The sequence below is a fragment of the Mixophyes fleayi genome, chromosome 6, assembly GCF_038048845.1.
Source record: "Mixophyes fleayi isolate aMixFle1 chromosome 6, aMixFle1.hap1, whole genome shotgun sequence".
Lineage (NCBI taxonomy): Eukaryota > Metazoa > Chordata > Amphibia > Anura > Limnodynastidae > Mixophyes > Mixophyes fleayi.
This window is the reverse complement of record NC_134407.1, coordinates 85,568,500-85,574,184: the sequence shown is the minus strand read 5'-3', so window position 1 is coordinate 85,574,184 and position 5,685 is coordinate 85,568,500. Positions and strand designations below refer to the sequence as shown.

The following is a 5,685-nucleotide window of genomic DNA, read 5'->3' as shown; positions in this document are numbered from 1 at the left end:
TCCCTACTTTATCCTCCAAATTTTTGGTCTCCATTATATGTAGCACAAGATACTGCAGAATGTGTGAACTTGGTAATATTGCAGTACCAATGGACTTATACTGCTGGATTGGTTTTGCAAATTTGGTTATAATTATTATATATTTTTTTTTTTTTAAATTTTTTATTTTTTTTTACTTTTTTTTTATTTTTAAAAAACTTGGGAATAGTGGGGAAATAACTATGCCCTTAGAAGCACAGAGCACAGGACACAGCACCACTGGACTGAACAGGACACGGCACAGGACCCAGCAGCACTACGGAACTCAGCAGGACAGAGCACAGGACACAGCACCACTGGACTGATACTGCAGAATGTGTGAACTTGGTAATATTGCAGTACCAATGGACTTATACTGCTGGATTGGTTTTGCAAATTTGGTTATAATTATTATATATATTTTTTTTTTTTTTAATTTTTTATTTTTTTTTACTTTTTTTTTATTTTTTAAAAACTTGGGAATAATGGGGAAATAACTATGCCCTTAGAAGCACAGAGCACAGGACACAGCACCACTGGACTGAACAGGACACGGCACAGGACCCAGGGCCGCCGAGAGGGGGGGGGAGCGGGTACTATTTACCCGGGCCCGGGTATTCCAGGGGGCCCGGGGCTGCACTTTTTTTTTTTATTTATAATTATTTTTTATTTTTTTTTCTATACTTTTCTCTTCTTCAAAATTTTTTTTGGATGTTCCGGGGGGGGGGGGCCCAATCCAATCAGCCAATGCGGTGATGTCACGCGAGAGTGCCTAGCTGTGCTCTCGCGTGACTTTGTGGAACTACTTGTTTACAGCCTGTGACCACGCCGGTAGTCATAGGGCTGTCTTCAGTGCAGGCTGCAGGCAGCAGGGAACGTTGTTTGTAAGTACAATACGGTTAACAAACTTATTGTCCAGAGCTGTGGGGTCATCCTTCATACTATGTCCAATCCACATTCCACAGACAGCACCCTTTCACTGCCGGGACAAAGCAACACAAAGAGATAAGTGCTTGAGGGCTTTACCTGCACACACACAAAGAGAGTTGTATAAAGAGAAAGAGTGACACTTATAGAGAGTGAGAAGGCTGGCATCGATATCACCCTCAGGCTAACATCCTTAGATGTTTAAACAATGGCCCGACCGACCTCTCTATTTTTACTGTTACCCTTTGTGTTTATTTCTTTACACGGGTTGCTCTGTTTCTCTGACATTGATTTACTGTCCTTTAAGTGCCCACCCGGCTAATGAGATTCCAACCCCAACACGAGCAGAAGAAGTTCATATTGAATAAACAGTATTATATAGTCCCCTTATTGTCAGTGTCAATTTTCAGAAAGGAAAATTCATTAAACAGATAGAGTGGAGAGGGTCTAAATAACAGAAGCTTACAAACCTCTGCCCCTCTAGTTGTAATAGATCTGCAAGTCCTGGCATCCTGGGACTTGTAGTTCCACAACTGCTGGATCGCCACAGGTTACCTACTTCTAGTAAACTAAAACACTTTCATCATCAGCTGATATTTGTTCAAGGGACGTTAAGAGAAACCTGAAATCCTCTTTATCGCCACAATATTGCTATAAATTGTATATATTAGGACAGGGTGCCTCTTTTTGGCAGCATTGGACTTTTGCTTAATGCCACATGAAATAATGGGCAGTTGGTGTGTCTGTACTGTTAGATAACATATTGTTAACAAAATAACATGATATTATTAGTTGTGGTAGTAATTAGTGTGATGATTATTATTATTTTTGCAAAATATATAAGATGTAGAATAATATTTGCAAAGAGTCACTAGAGATCCCAGTCTCATCCAGTATCGTAAGAGATTTCGCACAAGAAAGGCAGTACACTGATTTAGCACATACTAAAGATTGGCCTGTATTGTAATTCTGTGTTTGTCGGCTGGAGATAGGATGTTTGGGGATCTAATACAACATTTTGCAATGTGGGGGGGTCTGGCGCTATATAAATAAATGATGATGATAAAATGGTTATATGCAGACTGTAGGAGGACATCCACATTATGTTTTCAAAATGCCCCCAATTCATATTCTGATACACAGAAGTGCCCCCAGTTCATATTATGCCACAGTAATGCCCCCAGCTCATTTTATGACACGCAAGTGCCACATTTCCTATTATGCCACAGTAATGTTCCCGGTTCATTTTATGTCACACATAATTGCCCCCATATACTCCGTGGTCTGTGTTATGTACTGTGTTCAGTTATTGCTCTGCTTTTCCATATTTCATGTACCAATACATTTTCCAAACAGACCGCAACATTGCAGTGACCGGACAAGAAACCAGCAGCAGACTGCGGAAGCTGTAATAACAGGTAGGATAGAGCATGCACAGACCTTTATACACACAAGATACAGCACGCAGATGAATAAGGCGCAACTGTGTCTTTGTATATGTATGTGCTTAAATATGCCAAAAATGCAAATTCTTTTGTCCGGGTAGAATTGACATCCACCACTACAAGGAAGAGCACAGCTCGGTGACCTCAGGGGGAAACGGTGAAGCCTGGAGCAACTTGATCTCAACCACAAACAAGGTAAGCTGTTTTCTTATAAACTATAAGGTATTTGCATTGCTTAGAGGTATACTTAGAGATCTAATCCAAACCCGTGACTGCTTCTTCCATTATCATGTGTATACTGCAATTAGTTAAGACGCCATTTAGCTTCCATGTAGCTACCAAGGTACGTCCAAGTCTTGATGTGGCAGACAGAAACTAAGCAGCAATTCCTCCTACATACCCCTAATATATATATTTATATATATTCATTTTAGGGGAAGCTTCGCCATGGATTTGTATCATCATAAATCTGGCGCCCAGAAACGTAAAGAAAAAAAAGCAAAAGACAAAAGGACCAGTGAAGGTCGGAGAACTCTTGAAAGTGTAGGATTTACTGTTTCCTCTCATTTGTCTGAGCATGAAGGTCAGAAGGAGGTGGCTGGATCTTCAACAATAACAAGTGGAATTGATGAAGTTAATGAAAATCTAACTGTTATTGTTCTTGATGATGATGATGATGATGATGATGTTAGTGGTTCAAGTAGTATGCTAACATGTGCTTCTGGCACAGACACTACACTGATTTCAGAACCACATACAAGTTCTGCACACTTAACTTCTGCACGTAAAGGTGATGTTACTGAGGTTTGTTCCACAGCTTACTCAGAGGGGGCATCTGATATCGAATTAGATAGCAACAGGCAGCTATTGAAATGTGATATAGGCCTTCTGCAACCAGGTTTCTCAGTGGCCCAAATAGAAGATGCCGTACGACAGGGACCAGAACCACACCCAACCTTTTTCCCACCTGATAAACATGGCAGCCAATTTCCTTTTTATATATTAAATTTTCACTTACCAAACAAAGAAAAATATCCTCGCGACTGGTTAGTTTGGAGTAAGAGTAAGCAAGCTTTGTTCTGCTTTCCCTGTTTTTTATTCAGCAAGCTCCCAGTAACACATCGTTCAGTTTTGACAACAGAAATCGGTTGGGGACCTTCGAAAGGTTATAAAAAACTGTACAATAAAATACCTGACCATGAAAATAGTAATAACCATCGTACATGTTATGTAGACTGGCGAGATTTGCAAACCAATCTTGAAAAAAACATGACAGTTGATAGTTTATTATGGCACAAAATCCAGAATGAAACCGAGGTTTGGAAAGCCTTATTGCGAAGATTTCTGGATGTAGTTCTGTTTCTTGCAGAACGTGGACTGGCTTTTAGAGGATCAAGCAACCTAATTGGACATCCAAGAAATGGCAATTTTCTAGGAATGTTAGAAGTTGTAAGCCACTACGACCCTTTGCTTGCAGAGCATTTGAAAAAAGTAAAACAGGCACAAATGGAGAAAAAAAGATTACAAGTACATTACTTGTCAGCAGAAATTCAAAATGAATTCATATCATGTTGTGCCGAATATGTGTTTAACTGCATTTTAAAGGAGAGAGAAAATGCAAAGTATTTTTCTATTATTGTAGATGCAACACCAGACTCAGCACACATGGAACAAACTACCTTCATTTTGCGTTATGTTCTTGTCGTAAACAATGAATATCAAGTTTTAGAACGATTTTTGGAATTTGTCAACTGCAATAAAAAAACAGGGGAAGCTATTGCAGATTTAATTCTGGAAACGCTTCAAAAACGTAATATTCCAATAAATGATTGTCGTGGACAAGGCTATGACAATGGTTCTAACATGAGTGGAGCATACAAAGGTGTCCAAGCTCGAATTTTACAAGTAAATTCTCTGGCTATTTTTTCTCCTTGTGCCTGTCACAGTTTAAATCTGTGTGGTGTCCATGCAGCAGAATGTTGTCCTGAGGTTGTGACATTTTTTGGCATTGTACAAAAGCTGTATAATATATTCAGTGGCAGTCCTCAGAGGTGGGAAATTTTGAAAGCAAACATCGGTGCTTCACTCCACTCCATGTCAAATACACGTTGGTCTGCAAGGGTAGAGAGTGTCAAACCCTTTGCTGAAAGACTTCCTGGGATCCAAAAGGCAATTGAGTCAGTGTTGGAACTTAACCTAACATCAGAAATTCGAACAGATCTTGATTCTGTAAGCATATATTTGGATTCTTTTGATTGTGTTTTGATGGCATCTATTTGGCTAAAAGTCCTTACAGCTATAAATTACAGAAGCACAGTTTTGCAAGCACGAAATACCACAATTGATAAAGAAGTTGAAAATCTTTCCAGTCTGGTAGATGAATTAAAAGCAATTAGAAATAATTGGCAAGCTCTCTTAAATGAATCCAGACTGGTTGCTGAAAATTTAAATATACCAACTGAGTTTAGATCTTTTCAGCAAAGACGTCAAAGAAAAAGGAGAAGATTTTTTGATGAATCATCAACTGAAGAATCTTTCTCTAATTCAACCCCAGAAGAGATGTTCAAGTGCAAAGTATTTCACATTCTTTTGGACAGCGTCATAGGCAATATGACAACAAGATTTGATGCAGCAAAAGCCATAAATTCTTTATTCAGTATTTTATGGCTCTTTCCTGAGGTAGAGGATGAAGAAGTTAGAGAAAAGGCAAACCAGCTTCCAAAAAGATACGAAGATGATGTTACCCAAACTATTTGTGATGAGCTAATACACCTTAAATCAATATACAAATCAAATTTAGGAGAAGAATCTCTTTCACCTATCAAACTCCTAAACAAATTGAAGCACCAGAAGCTTGAACGCCTGTTTCCGAATATTGTTGTTGCCTTAAGGTTGTTCTGCACCATACCCGTAACAGTGGCTCAAGCTGAACGCTCTTTCAGTTGTCTCTCAAGAATAAAAGATGTTTTAAGATCAACAATGACTCAGAATCGTTTAAATGATTTAGGTCTGCTATCAATAGAGGCTAGCTTGGCCAGAAATTGCGATTTCTCAAGTATTATCGATTTATTTTCAAGTCGTAAAGCTCGTAAAGCTCTACTGTAATGGATCCAGATATTATAATTCAGTGCTGGAAAAAGTCTGGCCACCTAGATATTAAGAATTAAAAGGGTCTTTTAGGTTTTTTGTTTCAATGAAACACTGATCATAATTTTGTATTGTGACTTATATGTTCCGAACCTACCTCCTAATATATTTTATTTTAATTTACCTGTCAGATGTAATGGCAGTTTTG

General features: G+C 38.6%; 1 long non-coding RNA gene across 1 annotated transcript; it reads left to right on the top strand.

Annotated features, from left to right (window-relative positions):
- Positions 1-860: 860 nt before the first annotated feature.
- On the top strand, positions 861-5,118 carry LOC142160319 (uncharacterized). Its single transcript, XR_012693152.1, has 4 exons — positions 861-902; positions 2,302-2,363; positions 2,492-2,585; positions 2,825-5,118. It is a non-coding gene; the product is annotated as an uncharacterized LOC142160319 (long non-coding RNA).
- Positions 5,119-5,685: the final 567 nt, after the last annotated feature.